Source organism: Phaenicophaeus curvirostris, chromosome 3 (genome assembly GCF_032191515.1).
Source record: "Phaenicophaeus curvirostris isolate KB17595 chromosome 3, BPBGC_Pcur_1.0, whole genome shotgun sequence".
Lineage (NCBI taxonomy): Eukaryota > Metazoa > Chordata > Aves > Cuculiformes > Cuculidae > Phaenicophaeus > Phaenicophaeus curvirostris.
This window is the reverse complement of record NC_091394.1, coordinates 48,486,975-48,504,526: the sequence shown is the minus strand read 5'-3', so window position 1 is coordinate 48,504,526 and position 17,552 is coordinate 48,486,975. Positions and strand designations below refer to the sequence as shown.

The window sequence follows — 17,552 nt, the reverse complement described above, 5'->3', positions numbered from 1 at the left end:
TAACTCTTTAAAGTAACTGAAAGTTTCAAATTAAAGAGGATATTTATTTAAGGTAGGGAGGCTCTGCAAAGGGATCTGAACAGGCTGGACCGCTGGGCTGAGTCCAATGGCATGAGGTTTAACAAGGCCAAGTGCCGGGTTCTGCACTTATAGAATCATAGAATCATGGAATAACCAGGTTGGAAGAGGCCCACCGGATCATCGAGTCTAACCATTCCTATCAAACACTAAACCATGACCCTTAGCACCTCATCTACCCGTGCCTCAAACACCTCCAGGGAAGGTGAATCAACCACCTCCCTGGGCAGCCTGTTCCAGTGCCCAATGACCATTTCTGTGAAGAATTTTTTCCTAATGTCCAGCCTAAATCTCCCCTGGCGGATCTTGAGGCCATTCCCTCTTGTCCTGTCCCCTGTCACTTGGGAGAAGAGGCCAGCATCCTCCTCTCTACAACCCTCTGCAGCTACAGACTAGGAGAAATCTGTCTAGAAAGCTGCCTGGAGGAGAGGGACCTGGGGGCGTTGGTTGACAGCCGACTGAACATGAACCAGCAATGTGCCCAGGTGGCCAAGAAGGCCAATGGCATCTTGGCTTCCATCAGAAACGGCGTGACCAGCAGGTTCAGGGAGGTTATTGTCCCTCTGTACTCAGCACTGGTGAGGCCGCTTCTTGAATCCTGTGTTCAGTTCTGGGCCCCTCACCACAAGAAGGATGTTGAGGCTCTGGAGCAAGTCCAGAGAAGAGCGATGAAGATAGTGAAGGGGCTGGAGAACAGACCTTATGAGGAGCGGCTGAGAGAGCTGGGGTGGTTTATCCTCGAGAAGAGGAGGCTGAGGGGAGACCTCATTGCTCTCTACAACTACCTGAAAGGAGGTTGTGGAGAAGAGGGAGCTGACCTCTTCTCCCAAGTGATGGGGGACAGGACAAGAGGGTATGGCCTCAAGTTCCACCAGGGGAGATTTAGGCTGGACATTAGGAAAAAATTTTTCATGGAAAGGGTGATTTGGCACTGGAACAGGCTGCCCAGGGAGGTGGTTGATTCGCCTTCCCTGGAGGTGTTTAAGGCAGGGATGGACGAGGTGCTAAGGGGAATGGTTTAGTGTTTGATAGGAATGGTTGGACTCGATGATCCGGTGGGTCTCTTCCAACCTGGTTATTCTATGATTCTGTGATCCTATGGTGAAATTTTTTTGTTTCTGAATTATGGTGGGTTTTGGTCTGAAGCCTTTTTAGTAAAATTACTGGAATTCATGGGGAAAAGGCTTAGAATAGATCTGAAATTCCAAATATATCAAAGTGGATCCCACACCTTAAAAAAAAATACCAGAAAGGAACTGCACATCACTATTCTGGTCCCTTGTGGGACACTATCTCATTATGGAAGCAATAGTCTGTTAAGCTGCCTTTACTGATGATAGAATTAGAGATAGTGTTCTCACAAGCCTGTGTTTTCGGTCGATTTAAAAAATCAATTTTAAATGGCTTCTCTTTTCTTTGTGCAATTTACCCAACACTGTCCTTCAATGGAACATGATACAGTCAATTACAGCTGAAACTCTAAATATTCCTCCTCAAGTCTCTCTAAGGTTTGTCTTTTTAAATAGATTTCATAAATTTGGCATTTACAGAAAAGCTGTTGTTGCGTGTTGTTTATCTATACTAATAGTGCCCCTCAGAAAGGTCCTCTCTTGTTCTCTACTTTTCTTAGTATCCACCATAATTTTGTTTTTAAATCCTGTAAGAATGTTTTCTGTCTTTATTTAATGGAGAGGCTAGCTTCACCATTGCATCATGAGTGTAGCTAGAAAAAGACTTCAAAAATATATGCATTAGTATTTTCCAGTACAGTGTTTTCACTTTCGAACAATTTCCTTGATATTTAGCCGGAGAAAAATGGTTGCAAATTTGGACACAACTGGAAGCTGAGCTTGTTAAAACTACAAAAGCTTGGGATGCTTCTGCCTGCTTGTCTGCTCTGTCTTAGAGCACTGTCCTGCATATGAATTCCCCTCTTCCTTGGGCTCCTTGCTAGCCCTCTGCACTCTGCCGTTGTCACCTTGTTACCTTCTCTGACAAGCAGAGTTTGGGAATGTGGTATAATACATTGTACTGTTGATGAGGTAATTCAAGAGACAGAGGGAATTACAAATAGAAGGAGAAGTGTGTTTTACAGCCCTTGTTTAATTTCCTTCCACTCAATGTAGTTGCAGTTTCTTCAGATTTAACATAAGCCTTGGGTGGAACGATAAGTATAAGGAAAAGTACACAAGTAAATAATCTCATTATAAATTAATAAAATTCAAAGGAATGTACCCACATCTGTTTCAGACCATATCTACCTTTTCTCATAGATCTCAGACATGCAAGTCATTCATTTTCTCTCAAAATTTTAATATGATGCATTATAAGCCTATATCCAGAATCAAAGCTATTTCTTCAATGTGTTCTCTCAGTAGTTCTGATTTTGTAAAGGCAAACATGTAAATGACAATATTCTTTCTAATTAGAGCTTGTTGAACTATTGTCAACTGTGCATGTGGCCTAAATGTCTGAGCAGTGTTTTCTGTCCATTTTGTGTTTAAAGATAATACACCCTAGTGAGCAGGCTATAGGAATCTTTTAGGAGGGTTCTAAAGAGATTAGTTTAAAAAATGCAAAGAACATTGTCTTATTTTCACACTGCTAATTTCACTCTTGATTAGAGTCTTGCAAAGGCTGTGAATCAGCACTGGAGACAATTAGAGCTTTCTTTCATTGCAGTTATTTCACAGTGGATTTAACTCTTCTTTAGTCTCCAAGGTATGAAGGAAACAATGAAGCTAAAAGATTTTTTGTTTTTCTATGGGGGAACATAACGTTCATTTCATTTCTGCCAGATGTTGTGACAACCAGGGATTAATTAAAGAGTTACTTGTTGCTTCTTCTTATATTCCAAACAATTTAATCCCTGAAGTTCCAAAGTAATAAAGATGGCAATATCATCTTGCACACACGGAACAAGAACAGCGGTCCACCTTTGGTCATGTTAAACCACAGAAAATAATAAATCCATGACTTCCATAATTCCCTTGTGAGCAGCACTGTATACAGAGAAACCTTGGAGATTCTTGTTCTCTATGGCTTTCTGATTTTCTTTTTTCTGTTCTTCAGGACTTGCTGACTATGGAGGTCCAATGCTTCACTACAGAGAACGGCATAGACCTAGCAGAAAATCTGGTCTCAGCAGCAAAACAAAGATCTCTGATCAGCAATTCCAAATAGCTTGTCTTGGGAGGAAGTCACATATATTTCAGCCAGCAGAAAGAATACAAAGCTGAAATAAAAATATAATAACAACAAAAAAAACCCCACAAAACAATCAAAGCAAACAAACTAATTCCAAACAAACAAACAACCCAAAACTCAACCAACCTCCTAAAGTTATTAAAGATGTAGGTTTCTGAATTGTGGATAAACACATGGGGCGGAATGGAAGTCTGATATTTTCCTTATGGCCATTTATGGTACAGTGTATAAACTTCTTTCTTTGTCCTACTAACATGAAGGAACTACCGTAAGAGGAAATATGACATCTTAGGCCATGACTGATGTGTCTTAAGAGTTATTCTAACTGCCTAAGTTCACATACACACATTTGGTCTAGCTAGATTGGGATCAGATCCCAGTGCATGGCATGTAGTATCCCAGCTCACTCTCAATCATGGGAATAACAGCCAAAAAAAATAAGAAGAAATGAACTTTGGCATTTCAAGGCTAATTCCCTCATCTAGACACCTGGGTGTCTGAATCTCATGGAGCACCTCAAAGCACAACTCTCTGATTTTGTTTCGGATATATCCTAAGACTTCAAACCTCAGAGTTTCTTAAATTGTGATCTGGAGACTACTGGAAAGGTTGTGATGATCCACCAAGTGCCGGATACTGAGCAGAAGGAGGGGGAAGAAGTTAAAATTCCTCGAAGAGATCCTGTTTTGGTTTGGAAGCAATTCATATGACTCTGGAGAATCCTGTGCATGCAGAGCTGACCTCCTTCAGGTACAATGACAAAGCACTGCAGAGTACTGTGTAGTTACCTCGTAAGTACCAAATTGGAAACAGCAGAAGGAGGAAGCAAGCTAAAGAAAGGGGGTTAATTTGGTGTCTGAGATAGCATTCTGCCAAGAACTTGTAAGATTTTTTTATTTAAATTATCAGCAGTAAAAAAATTATGTTCATGGCTTTTAAAATGATTTTGCTAGTTGACCCTTCAAAACTTCCCTAGTATTTATTGATGAAAGCATAGTACAAAATAATGCTCTGTATCTCTCCTCATTTTAACTCGGGAGGAAATGCTTTTATCTTGACTGGAAGAGGTATGAACTGGCTTAGTTTCCTACACTGTCCACTGTTCATTGATTAAATATTTTAACATGGAGACTGATGCAAAAAATCCCTCCCTAGAAATTGCCGAGAACTGTCTGGGAAAGCTGCTGATATTAAAGAAAGAGAGGAACACTATGAATCCTTCAAATCTTCTTCCCAAATAATGCAAAGCCTTGCTTGTAAATAGAATCATGAAGTCAATATCATTTGGCAAGAAAATGTGTCCTAAAAACATTAGACCAGGAAGGTTCTGAGCCAAATTCTCTGTACGTGTAAATGAACAACATACTCTTAAAATTGATGGCAGAACAGAACTTTGGTCGTCCCTAAAATTAAATCAGCTATAAAAAAGTGTTATCCCACCATCAGCTTATGTAAACCAAACCAATGACACAATTTGGGAAGGTCTTTTGGGGAGTCTCATTCATCGATATATATTTATAAATTCCAGTAAAATAAAAAAAACAAATTTGAAGAGGATTCTCAAAAATAATATTGAAAATACTCTGAAGTAATTTCTGTTTACCAGAGGATGCAGCAGAATTCTGACAGAGGCAAATTCATCTCCTTTCAAGCTTATTTTTCCAGAGCACTACTGTTGTTGTCCAGTCTTTTGGTAGCATGAGGTGTGTTGATGAGTTTACTAGCCCAGGATTTATGTTTGTATTCCCAGCAAGTAATGTCACTTCTAGATGTACTTGACCAATACTTTCTATAGAAAAATTTGTATTGATGACTTCTGAGCTCTTTCATTGTACTGCATATAAGAAGACCTGGCAGGACAGAACATTTAGATTAAATTATGGCAGTTTGAAGAGTCAGACCAAGAGGGCTGAAACCACTCCTGCCTGAACCATTACTCTTGCAGAATGATAACATCTTATTTTGAGAATATTGAAGCATGTCTAGCCCCTATCAAATAGCAGTCTAATAGTTATTAATGGCAGTTGTCAGGTATGCATTTATTGGCCAAGAATGAGTCACACTGGACACACTAGAAACCCTAGTTAGCTGGAAAGCTGGGGCTTTTTTTCATTATGATCTTTTAATTTTTCTTTTTAAATTTTTTTTATTAGCTCATTCTTTCACAGGCAGCATGATAATGAAATATCAGAGTGTTTATCTGCAGTAGCCATTAGGACAAACTAATGAACTTGTTCTGGAAATACAAGCAGGTCATCACCTGCTTTTGTCAGTAAATAACACTGTTAAAGAGGCAATTTCCATCACTGTAGGTACTCACAAGTTAATTTAGAAACAACTAGCTTTTAATTAGTAGTGCAACCACCACACTGTGTGGCAAAATCTTGCAGAAAGCTCTTCAATTTGTTAGGAAGATAAAGAAAAACATTAGAAATACCCTTCTCCCCTTCTAAAGAGTGATTTGAATAAATCTAATACCAATATGATAGATACTAATGGTTAAAAGGAAATAATTTTGCATTTTATATTTCTTTGTCTCCCAAAATTAAATGATTTTGAGACACATTTTCATTTTTATCAGACTACAGTGTTTGAAAATTTAATTTCAAAGCATGACTTTTACATGCATAGGTTTTACAAATCAAGTTCTGCAACTTAAAATAATTAGTACAGACATTTAATTCATGCTTTCCAAACCAAATAAAGCAGCTACAAATAATATAAAATCTGCAGCAACTGTGCTCGTGAAACCTCAAGACCTAGCAAAATCTGCTGTTCAGTTTTCATGCAGGAAGGGCTGCAACAGCATGAAAGCTGCACAGAAAATCCAGCATATAGATGTGTGCCTGTTAGATAGATACAACATAGGTTCGCATCCTTCATTTCAGAATCCAATTAAAAATCCTGCTCCTTACCTAAAAGATCTGTCAGAGAGAAACTGCTCTGAAGAGATGATGGTGCTGACAGAGCCAAGCAGAGAGGTCTCAGGAGACCAAGCTAAAGCCTAGAGGGAATAGCTTTTTTTGTGACTTAGACACCCTATCCCCCACTTCCACCTCACCCCACCTCTTGAAGGACTCTTCTAACTATTGCTGTTATCAGGTCATCATTTAATGGCTATACATATTTGCAAATGCCCTTGCAGTAATAAATTGGCACTTTAATGAGTGAGAAAAGTGAGGAAAGAGGAGGAAAAATGGCATTGGAGTAAAGGAGAGAGGAGACAGAGAAAGAAATCATTAAGTGAGGGAATAAGAAGTCCTTTGTTCAGTATTGTACTGCCCTTGGCATGAATTCACTACCAAAACTGTTTGATAGATCAGACATGCCTAAGTACATTAGGCAAGAAAAGATAAAAGGTGTGCCTGAGCCACAAACCAAAGCATACTCACTGTTAATTAATTGTGCTAGGCAATGTCTGGTAAAGTGTAAACAAAGTGAATGCTAGGACCTCTGCACATGAAGGATACACCCTTCTCTGCTCTGCCAAACAAGCTGATCTCATGCTTTACCATGCTCTTATGAATGGCCAGATTGGCTTCTGCACTTGATCTCTCCTACCACAGCACTGGCAATGCTTGGTCTTGAGCCACCTCCTTCTTTGAACATGGTACAGTACAAAGCAATGCAATTGTTTTCCTTCAGTCTCTGCTGCTGCCTATAAAAGCCTGCAGTCCCAGATGGGATCCACTTTTCCTGCCTGAAAGCTTTGGAAAGCATAGGCAATTACATTTTGGTATCCTTCTTGTGGACTTCACTTGTGTTTACACGTGCATCCAGTCTGATTTCCAGGTCTCAGCTGGGATGAGGCTTATTTTAGTTCTCTGGAAGCTTCTTGGTATTCCATGATCAGAGAAATGGCTGATGTATGCCCTTCTGACCTTTGTCCTCTTTTTTTTTTTGATATTATGACAGTTAATATGAAAAGTAGTGTCGCTACCTTGGAATAGTCTTTGATGAATTGCTAGTAATAACCCAACATTTAATCCTACGAATTGGGCTACCTGTCAAGTTAGTCAGCAAAGCAATTTCTTTAATTTCCACTGGTGGTCCTCTTCTAACAGGGTCATCTCCCCCAGATCAATATCCGCTGAAATGTGATTTGGCTTTGTGAACTCTAGGGGCATTAGTCTGTCTGCTTGCTATGCTCAAGATATTCCATCTTTCCCTAACACTTCAGCTGAACACAAAGCAGTAAAGACCTATTCAACGTTACTGCCTTGCTTCCTAAACTGCATACTGGATTGAAGCTGTTGAACATCAGCATACAGGCAATCTTAACTTGTTCTTAGTCTTTCCAGTGAGTCCATGGTGCACCATTGTCATATTTTGCAGCAGCAGTTCCTTTCCCTTGTTACATCGTTAGGTCATGTATCTCTTCCTGTTGTTTTGTAACTCAGTTGTCTTTCCCCAGGTGTGTCTGTGTACAAAATTTATCCTTTTGGTAAAGATGTATTTGAAATACTTCAGAAAATGGGGCCACAAAGCATATTCCTACCTCTGCACTCTGTGAGATGATCTTCTGTTTTGTCACAAATGCCTGCACAAAGCATATGGTTAAACCCAAGAGAAAACACTTGTTTGTAAGACTGTAAATTTTTGTAAATTTTGTAAATCCCACTTTTTTTTAAATGTAGGAGAGCTTATCCAAAACAACTGTTACAGTCTTTGGAGTTCTTGAGTGAGACAAATAGGAGATTTTGTTGTTAGGTTTATGTCAGGGGCTTGAAGTTAGTTTTTGTGCATTTAGTTATCCTCCAGGATCTTTTATTTTCTATGTGATTTATGGAGGGGTAACAAAGAGAAAGTTTATTTCCTCCTGCTGTCCGTTTGTATTGTCAGTTCTGTAGGCCATTTATTCATTTATTAATTTTTTCATCTTTTTTTGTAATGGTCTCTAACTCTAGCTGAGTTTGCTTGCAAGTACAAGAAATTCTTATATCATGGTGCTCTAGCTGTCTGCCACATGCCATGGCTATTTGCTCCCAGAGGTCCCCAGTTTGCCATGAGATGTCTTCCTTTCCCCAGGGAATCCCACTGGGATTCTTGGCTATAGGTCAAAGACCTTTATTCCTTGCCATTTTTCTAGTGTAAACAATCTAACCACGCACATTTGGAGCTGCTGCTCTTCCATGAAGATATTATGACACAATAAGCACTGACCAAAGGTAAACCTAATCCTAACTCATGTAGCTGTAGTCCAGAAGGCTAAAAAGCTGGGTCACCACAGCGCTTAGCTCCACCTGTGCTCCACACAGTAAGCCATAGGCGTCATTGTCACATAAGCAGAGCTGTATGGTGCATGAGATGCCACTAGTGTATCTGCATGATACCACAGAGTTAGAAAAGCTGTCATAGGCAGGAAGGATCAGGAAGAGTTCACACTAGAGTGCATACCTCTTGCTCTCTTCTTAAGAATATATCCTAGATACTTTGTGACTCTGGTAATTTCTGAGTTGAGAATCTGGATTAAAAAAATTTCCTGCTGAAATATCCTTTTCAACACTTGTACTTCTGTGAAATGTTTTGGCCTCAGCATGAAGAAATCTTATGAAAAATGTTTCAATCAGTTCTTTTTGGAGACATTATGATGTAGTCTTTAATTATATATGTTCTTTTTCTGTTCCCTGGAGCCCTAGCCCATTTTGAAATTATTTGTATTTTATTCATGCTTTCATTGTTAGAATGTTATCCAGACTGGAAAGCAGCTTTTGTAAAGAAAAACAAAGTAAATAAGGGGAAATGGTTGTTCTTTGCTTAATGTATTTTATATAACAGTATTTGATATCTTTTTAGATAAAAATAAAATACTGGCATTTTTCACACACATAGAATTACAGGAAAGTTGTGATGCGTCTTTGTTTGTAGGCTCAAATGTGTTATATTTTCATAAAATTCACTCTTTTCCTTTTCTTTTGTTCAGGTATAGGAGCATCATAAATCAAAAGTAATGTAACAGAATTATCAGCATTTCTAGCAATAATCCCATTCATCTAAAAGCTATTTGATTTTTATTTTATCGTAGGTATTTCTGTTGTGAATATATTCACATAAGTATATTCACATATATATATGCCAATAGTTAGGCACTTTCATTTGCGTAGATATGAAGCATTATTCAACTTTGCATAGGGGACATAAATATGCATACGTGAACGTACACTTACATCTGCAGTGTTTAGGATAAAATTAATCTACATGCCCACCTACATTTATACTTACACATTTATAATATACATTTATAATTAGAATCCACCCTGCATACATGCAAATATGTTTATGTAATGATACCTCCAACCAAAATGCAAAAAAGGAAGCAATATTTGAATTTTAATGGTTATGAAAAAGACAATAAGCAAGATGAAGCTTTTAATATAATTTAAAACACACATACACTCTCCTGTAAAGCCTAGCTGCTGGACAGGTACCTGCTAATGCCAAGATTTTTGCCATTTCAGGGAATAAGTTTGGTACTAAACAGACTTTGGTATTAAATTGTGTATAATGTTGGTAATCATTTGGCAGTGACATATATGGCTTCACACTGACCACCCCAGTCGAGTTGTTGGGGCATGCTCTCAGATCCATGCATTTGGCAATCCAGAAAGGGAGATCCCATACTTCACACCTGGATGGGCTGCAATACAGGGGCCTGGATTCATCTGTCCAAAATGGTTCACCACCAGGACTGAAGGGTGTTAGAACCAGTTGTCCACTTGTGGGGAAAAGAGACACCAGACATGAGGTTGGTAGAGCAAGCCAAAGAAACTGGAGGTACTTCTTTCTTTTCTGACTCTCAAGCCCCCCCAACCAGGGTTATGAAAGCACTGGCAGCACATCCCCCATCCTGCCCACTAGTAATCTACTCAACTTTCCCCTTCTGCTTCAGTACCTCTGGTCAGTCCCTGCACAGAACATTTTTGCACCTTTGTGTTGCTGGATTTTCCTATGCCAGTTGAATACAAAAGTTTCTTCTTCGCATGATGCCTGGTCATTGAGACTTAGGTCATCAAAACCATGATGTAAGGAGTTTCTTTAAGTAAATATTATATATGGGGTCAAGATTCCCGAGATCTGGCAAAAATGTCATACCATTTGTGGAGTGTAGAATAGAGATAGTTAGAGGCCCAAGTCTAGAGGTCTGGGGTGCTGTACGACCCTGAGTCTACTGGTAACAACATGAAGTGAGAGGGTGGCCTTGGCTACAGAGAGCTTGCAAATTCAATGGGCAGGATAGCTCTTACCACAAGTGTGCAAGCAAGGCGTAGCTGGCCTTTGAGACCTAGAGAGAATCATACACGAAATCTGGTAGAAATGGGAATCAGACTCTGAATACTGCAGTGATGTTTAATGTTAGACCAACATGTCTTGCCCATCCTTTGCAGGCAGAATACTTTTTTGCATTTGTCGTGCAAAAAGAGAGAAACGGATGAAATTGAGAAAGAAACAAGGATTCCAGAATAGATAAAATAGGAAGAAGACTCTTTAAAAAAGCCTGAGGAAAGGATACCTTTTCTTTCCTTCCTTGACCATTACTTTCAGAAATAAACATTATTTCATGAATGCCTTCATGCTGATCTTCCCTGTAAATTCTCGTGTTGTTTTGCATGCTCTGAGAGTACTGCATTTTCAGTCTGGCCCCAGTGATCCTTTTGAACTCACTTGCAATACAGGAAAACAAATGGAGAAACAGATTTTAATCTTGTTACCTTGGCAGTAGATGATGATAGATATTTGAAAATGAAGGATGAACTGTGAGAATGAGAACTATGTTTTCCTTTGTCTGAAGCAACTTGGTCCCAGAATTATTCATATTTCGAGGCTGATTCATGATCTTCCTCCTTTTGTTTAATTTTCTTCTCATTTCTGAATCCAATGGGAAAGAGAAAAAACAGCTTTAAGACTTTTCTTCCTTGATTAATTCTAGCTGCTAATGGGATGGAGTAAATAAGCCCCTTTTCCCAGACGCTCTTATTTTACGTTCTTTCACTGGAAGCAAAGAACAAACTGATAATATTTGGGAATTTTTTTCAGAACTAAATGGGCGGTTGTTGCGTGTGAGATGTTGGTCCCTGGTGGGACTGGTCGTCAGTGTTAATAAGTCATTCCTTTGATAGCACTTGATCTGCCAATAGTTTTGCTCCTAGTAATACATCCTTGATAATATAATACTAAATGAGTACTGCAAAAAGCATTGTGTCCCAAATGTTTCTTTAGGAGAAAAAGACTGATCTGCTTAGAACCAATATGCTCTGCATTTTCTCCTGCTACTACAGTTTACACTTTCCTTGAACTGACCATTTCTACCACAATTTTGCGAACACTCCCGCTTCAGGAATTCTCAAATTAAGGTCATTTGAAGTGTGACTTCCTGCCTTCTTATCAGCCATAAGGAACAATAAAAATGTCAGCCCTACCCTCATAATTTTATTGATATCTCCTTCATCCTAAAAGCTGGTTAAAAACTGCTCTAAGTAAATCGTGCCTTCTATGGTTTGACTCTACTTATTACAAGAACCACTTCTCTATACAGCAGTTTCCCTTCACTTTTTTGAGAAATCATTAATTACCTTATTTTTATGTGTGTGTGTAAATATATATGAATGTGTGTATGCAAATGTATGCTTTGCATCTTGCATTATTAATATCTTTTCTTTGGGAAATATTCTACAGAAAGTGTGCTATCACATTTATTAAACTTGTCAGGAAAAAAGCATATTTTAACTTTTCCATGGATGTTTGAAGTGGATGATATCAGTGCTAGGTATTATTATCTGTAATTTGGGACAAAGTATGATAGTGGAAATGAGTACACTGCAAACTAAACCATTACTTTTCAAAGCTTTTTAACCAGTCTGATCCATACAGTCTCATTTTGCTCACTTTCAAATTCACTTGCTTATTTGATCTTTGAAACATTATAAATCCAAATCCATATAATTCCTTGTGCTTATTGTAAGTAAATTTAAGGGCATTTAAAACCAAAGAGGAACAGTGGCATGGCTAGCTAAGTGTCTCCTATTTTGCCCTCAAGGCCTTCTCATTACCAGCACTCTTCATTACCTCTGCTCCCTGGTGTGGCACAAAGGTCAGCAGCAGCACTTTATTCACAAGAGGAAAAATAAAAATAGTGCCTGTTTTCTTTACGAGTCTGTGGGACATTTTCAGCACTCACCATTCCAGCCAGCCAGGAATTTACTCTGTGACCAGCTATGCACAACTTTCTGTGTTGCTCTCCATAGTTGTGCAATGATCCATGTGGGAGTTTAATGTCATTCAGGTGAAAAACTGTGTGAGAACACACTGTACATCACATCCCATAGGTGAAATAGGTCCCTGGCAGGGGCCAGCCAAATGCAGTTCCTTTTAAGCCCTTTTTAAGTACTGAGTTGCAATTTTAAAGTGCACTGGCCTTGTGCTGACCCTATGCAAAGAAAAGATGGTAAAAGGAAAAGTCCAAAACCTTCATTGTGGAGCAGTGGGTGTGTGCAAACATGAAAGAGGCAGAGGAAATCAAAAAGTTTTACATTTAAGTCAGAGACCACATCACCAGAATGAAAGAACCACTTTCAAAGTACTACTTATCTCAACCTGAACTGGGTACCTATTGAACATAGATCACCCTCTAGAGTTCCCTGTGACTTCTTATTGACTATATATAAAGTGACCTCAGGGTGACTGATTTGGGCTTAGATGGCCAGTCTGTCAGTGTCTAAAGGAAGGAAGATGGCCCCAGCTCACACAGGCTGGAGGCAGGTGTATCTACATACCCTGTCTATTTACAAAGTGAAGTTATCTGCAGTAAAAGGAGGGGCTTTGAGGGTTTGTCCTAAATTCTTGGAAGATGTGTGCTTTGAGGGAGTTGGAAAAGCAAGGACAATTCATTTATTACAAGGGTCTTGTAAATAGGCTAAACTGTAGGACTTCTACAGAGTGAAATGTTTTACACATTGTTTTATATAGCTCAGCATGGGCTGGGTTATAGATCCATGGTTAATTTAATAAATAGCATACATAGTATCAGATGTGGCATATTTAAACTCTTTTCAGCTGCACTTTATGATATTGTGTAATGTTAAAATTCGTGACAAATTCAAGAGAGAAGTTATTAGGAAGAGTCAAAGAAAATACCCCCGCTACAGTGTTGTCTCAGTTTTCTTGTCTGGATATTGTTTGGAAGGTTTTTTGCTGCAATATACCTCTGGGTGACAGATAGGGGAAAAGTTTAGAGGGAACTGAATGAAAACTTACAAAAATGTTCATCTCTTTTTTCTTTGGGATATCTAAGTACAATGTTTTAATATATCTTCTCTCATGGTAAATCTAGATAGATAGTTGTGTTAGGAGGATATCCAACATGATAATCTTAGTCATCCCAAGTCTCTGCCTTTCATCATGCTCATTGGAATTGTGCTGCCTCTGGTTTCTGTCACTATGTCATGACAATGTTTCAATGTGCAAAGTTCTTCATTAGTACAGGCATGGGAAAGAAATGCAAGAGACGACATCTTAAGCTAAATGAAAACATTTTCTCTGCTGTGTGAGGCTGGGCTGAATGTTTCTGTTATCACATTTTGTATGCTCTTCTAGGGAGAGAATGTGCTTAAAGCAAAAATACCAACCTTGAAATAGAGACCTACTGGTTGTTGGTCTACTTAGTGTATGTCACCAAGGCTTTTCTGTGAAAAGTCAAGAAGTGAAAAGCTAATCTTCTCAATTACCAGCACATCAGGGTGTTTCAGGTGTATGAAAAGCATCTAAATTAAATCAACAGCTTTTCCTGAGATTTAGCATGCATAGTTAAGCAGTTTACAAGTTAACATTTGAAAAGCTGATTTGACCAAAGGTAGTGATAACATCAGTTTATTTTTTCTTCATTTGAACAAAATTCATGGGAACTTTTATGTATATACTGTTAAAATCCAGTGAAGAAATAAATTTTCTCTGTGGCTTTATATCTGTAAGTATCTCTCACCACTGCATGTTTTTATTTCACATTTCAAAAGTCTTCTATTTTCTTTAGCTGCATTATTTTTGAGCAATTCATTAGAAATTCTAGATTTCAACAGTTAGGCACTTCACACCGGCTGCAGGTCCAAAATCCATCCTGGTATCTCTTGTTTTGTAGCCTTCCAAAACTGCCTTGGAAATCAGTGCCTCCTCTTCTACTAACTCTCTGTGCACTCAAAACATTTCTTCTGGCTTTTTTTGGTAAGTCTAATTTTAAGTCTTCTGATCTTTGATGGATGTAAAAATTCATTTAATCAGGCAGTTATCCTGCAATACAGGCATCTGAGTCATATGCTCTCCACCAGCCTTTGCTTGGTTAAACACCAGATGGATGAAACAGCTGTATAAATCTTTAATCTCTGTGACAGCCTTTCCTTCATTTATTCTTTGACTTATGTGGTTAGTTTCACTTGTGTGTTCTTCCAATTAGAGATTTAACCAATCTTTGTCATTCAGACCTATTTAACACATTTTGCTTGTCTTTAGCTTAGGGAATTTTACATTGATTTTTCAACACATACATTAAATATTTAGCCTGCATTTGAAGTAATATTGATGTCTTTGGAATCTTTGTTCATTATCTGTTAATGTATCAACATTGCTGGTATAATTAAAAACACACATTATCATGACACTTTGTAGTTACAGTCCTTTTCTTTGGAATAGTACTTTTTTGTAGCAGGATCCTCTCTTCCACAACTGTGAAATTTATGATCACTGGCTTTTTTTCCCACAACATTCTGGTTTGCAATTGTGTTATTTCTACAGTCTCACTATTTTGATTAGCATAAATCTAAAGTTAAAGACAATGGCAAAACCATTGATTGAAGTATATATCTTTATAAAGTGTTGAACTTACCTTTTTTCTAAATTACTGACTTTTAAGAATAGAAATTTTTGAATTAATTTAAGGTTGATCTGGAAGAAGCTAGACTTAAAATAAGACTGTTACCAGGACTAAAGCAGCTGAATGTAAGAAAGTATGTGTGGTACTAAACCCTGAGGAGATTCCCCCCAGGTCATATGAAATCAAATATTTGCAAGTCCTGAAGTACTGTGCACAAATAACCTTGAAAATGTCTGGGATAAGACATAATGCATGAAGTATATCTAAATGTTGCAATATGGAAAATATTATGCAAAGGCAGATAACTGTTTAACACATTTGAATATTGTGTAGTTTTACAGGAGGAGGACATGACCTCCTCCAACAATACAACCTAGAGAGAATCTAGGAAAAAAAAACAAAAAAAAACAACCTGAGGTTTTGGGGTTTTTTGGGGGTTTGGATGTTTTCAGGGAACAAGGATGTTCAGATGGTTGTTCTGGTTAGAATCAAGACTAATTTGTCTATTTCCCTTCCTCACCCCATTATGCTTTGGCTAGGATCAGAGTAATACTGCAATCACTTTGTTATTTAAGCAAAAAGGGAATGAGAGGTAAGTGGTGAATATTGATGTTGAGTTAGGAAAGGCTATTGTGGCACCATGGTTCTGGACTGTACCAGTAATGTTTTTCTGGCTGATTTTACCACGCCATCCAGAAAAGTAATTTCTCTGTTCCAAAAATATTGCAGTCTGGACCATCAAGGGCACAACCTAAGAAGTCCTGAGGCTTTGCAATCAGAAAAGAAATTTGCATATGGAAAATAATGGGAAAAATGGCAGTAGGAAAGGAGAAGTTTTCTTATATGAAAAACATGCCTCTGGCATCTATGGAATAAATCTGAAACTCTAGGATATCACTTAACATGTTGTGATACCACAGTGACTCTAGAAGGCATCTGATGCCCCTGAAAGGCTTCAGTGCTACTAGGTCCTCAGAGATGCATGAAACCATTTGATTTTCAAATATATTGTTCTTTATGTTTGCTCTTTCTTTTCTTTTGTGTGTGTGTCTGTGTGTTTAAAGTCTGGGAAACAGAATAGGAGTTGAGAGCAACATTTCTTAACTAGTGCTTTTCTGCATGTGAAATGAAGCAAAGGGAGTGCAGGTGCAAAGACACATGAGATTTCTCCCTTCTCCTTGGTATTCAAGGATATGAGTTATAATATCCCCGTCATTTCAATGCTGGCAGTTAGAATCATAGAATCACAGAATAACCAGGCTGGAAGAGACCCACCGGATCATCGAGTCCAAACATTCCTATCAAACACTAAACCATTCCCCTTAGCACCTCGTCCACCCGTGCCTTAAACACCTCCAGGGAAGGCGAATCAACCACCTCCCTGGGCAGCCTGTTCCAGTGCCAAATCACCCTTTCCATGAAAAATTTTTTCCTAATGTCCAGCCTAAACCTCCCCTGGCAGAGCTTGAGGCCATTCCCTCTTGTCCTGTCCCCTGTCACTTGGCAGAAGAGGCCAGCACCCTCCTCTCTACAACCTCCTTTCAGGTAGTTGTAGAGAGCAATGAGGTCTCCCCTCAGCCTCCTCTTCTCCAGGATAAACAACCCCAGCTCTCTCAGCCATTCCTCATAAGGCCTGTTCTCCAGCCCCTTCACCAGCTTCATTGCTCTTCTCTGGACACACTCCAGAGCCTCAACATCCTTCTTGTGGTGAGGGGCCCAGAACTGAACACAGGATTCAAGGAGCGATCTCACCAGTGCAGAATACAGAGGGAGAATAACCTCCCTGAACCTGCTGGTCACACCGTTTCTCATAGAGGCCAAGATGCCATTGGCCTTCTTGGCCACCTGGGCACACTGCTGGCTCATGTTCAGTCGGCTGTCAACCAACACCCCCAGGTCCCTCTCCTCCAGGCAGCTTTCTAGACAGACTTCTCCTAGTCTGTAGCACTGCACAGGGTTGTTGTGCCCCAAGTGCAGGACCCGGCATTTGGCCTTGTTAAACCTCATGCCATTGGACTCTGCCCAGTGGTCCAGCCTATTCAGATCCCTTTGCAGAGCCTCCCTACCCTCCAGCAGATCAACACTTCCACCCAGCGTAGTGTCGTCTGCAAATTGCTAAGGGTGCACTCGATGCCTTCATCCAGGTCATTGATAAAGACATTGAACAGGGCTGGACCCAGCACTGAGCCCTGGGGAACCCCACCTGTCACTGGCCTCCAGCTGGATTTCACACCATTTCCCACCACTCTCTGGGCCCGGCCATCCAACCTGTTTTCCACCCAGGAGAGTGTGCGCCTGTCCAGGCCAGAGGCTGACAGTTTCTCAAGCAGAATGCTGTTGACTGAGTTCATGCTGTCTTTCTAATAGCTTTTAAAAGCTGTGTGATTTTGCTATCATATTTTGTATCCTC

The 17,552-nt window shown here is 39.3% G+C and overlaps 1 protein-coding gene across 1 annotated transcript in view; it reads right to left on the bottom strand.

Moving 5' to 3' along the window:
- Positions 1 to 13,312: 13,312 nt before the first annotated feature.
- Positions 13,313 to 17,552, bottom strand: part of LPIN2 (lipin 2) — a 492,308-nt gene continuing 488,068 nt past the window's right edge. Inside the window, exon 21 of the transcript XR_011337174.1 lies at positions 13,313 to 13,325. The gene's annotated coding sequence lies outside the window, so the exon portion shown is untranslated. The remainder of the gene's footprint in view (positions 13,326 to 17,552) is intronic.